Here is a 1,656-nt window from a genome sequence, read left to right on the forward strand (position 1 = left end):
CCGCACCACGTCCAGGCCCTCCCCGCCGCGCCCGGCCCCGCGCTGGGTGGCGGCAGCAGCGACCTGCACCGGCCGGGCCGCGGCCGCCCGGCTGGACGGCAGCGTGGACGGCAGCCGGGCGGCGCCGGCCTCCGCCCCGCCCGCTCACCTGGCCGCGCGGCCGCCATCTTGCCGCCGGTCCGCCGCGATCCCGGCAGCCCCCGGGCCGCGCCCTCCCGCCATCTTTGCCCCTCCCGCGGTGCCCGAGCGGCGTCAGGCCGCGGCCGGACAGGAGGCGGCGGCAGCCGAGGCTCGAGGGTGCGGCCTCGGGGACACTCGGCGGAGCTCGGGGACACTCGGCGGGGCTCGGCTCGGCCTCGGGGACACTCGGCGGGGCTCGGGGACACTCGCTCGGCCTCGGGGACACTCGCCGGGGCTCGGGGACACTCGGCGGAGCTCGGCTCGGCCTCGGGGACACTCGGCGGGGCTCGGCTCGGCCTCGGGGACACTCGGCGGAGCTCGGGGACACTCGGCGGAGCTCGGCTCGGCCTCGGGGACACTCGGCGGGGCTCGGCTCGGCCTCGGGGACACTCGGCGGGGCTCGGCTCGGCCTCGGGGACACTCGGCGGGGCTCGGCTCGGCCTCGGGGACACTCGGCGGAGCTCGGGGACACTCGGCGGGGCTCGGGGACACTCGGCGGGGCTCGGGAGCACTCGGCGGGGCTCGGCTCGGCCTCGGGGACACTCGGCGGGGCTCGGCTCGGCCTCGGGGACACTCGGCGGGGCTCGGCTCGGCCTCGGGGACACTCGGCGGGGCTCGGCTCGGCCTCGGGGACACTCGGCGGAGCTCGGGGACACTCGGCGGGGCTCGGGGACACTCGGCGGGGCTCGGGAGCACTCGGCGGGGCTCGGCTCGGCCTCGGGGACACTCGGCGGGGCTCGGCTCGGCCTCGGGGACACTCGGCGGGGCTCGGCTCGGCCTCGGGGACACTCGGCGGGGCTCGGCTCGGCCTCGGGGACACTCGGCGGAGCTCGGGGACACTCGGCGGGGCTCGGGGACACTCGGCGGGACTCGGGAGCACTCGGCGGGGCTCGGCTCGGCCTCGGGGACACTCGGCGGGGCTCGGGGACACTCGGCGGGGCTCGGGAGCACTCGGCGGGGCTCGGCTCGGCCTCGGGGACACTCGCTCGGCCTCGGGGACACTCGGCGGGGCTCGGGAGCACTCGCCGGGGCTCGGCTCGGCTCGGGCAGGCTCGGCGTCGGCGGGGAGGGGCGCGCACGGAGCCGGCGGCGCCGAGCTCTCCGCTAGGCCCAACGGTGTCCGAGGCCGGCGAGATCGGCGCCACGGCGGCCTGCGCTGACCGCCGGCGACCACGGCCGGCTCTGCCTCCGCGGCGGCGAGGGGACGCTCGGAAGCCCTCGTGAGGCCTCGGGCCTTCGGACGGACTCGGGCCTCCGCTCGGCCAGCCTCGGTACGCGGCCCCTGGCTGGTCGGCGGCGCTCGGCGCGGCTCGGGCCCTCTCGGAGGCGGCCTCGGCTCGCTCGCGGGCGGCGGCGCCAGGCTCGGGCGGCGGCTCGGGCGGCCTCGGTCCGGCTCGGGCGGCCTCTTCGGGCCCCGCTTCGGGCTCGGCCCCGGCGCTTCGGACGGCCCCTTCGGGCGGGCTCGGCGGAGTCCGG

This window comes from Muscardinus avellanarius (genome assembly GCF_963383645.1).
Source record: "Muscardinus avellanarius genome assembly, chromosome: 1".
Taxonomy (NCBI): Eukaryota; Metazoa; Chordata; class Mammalia; order Rodentia; family Gliridae; genus Muscardinus; species Muscardinus avellanarius.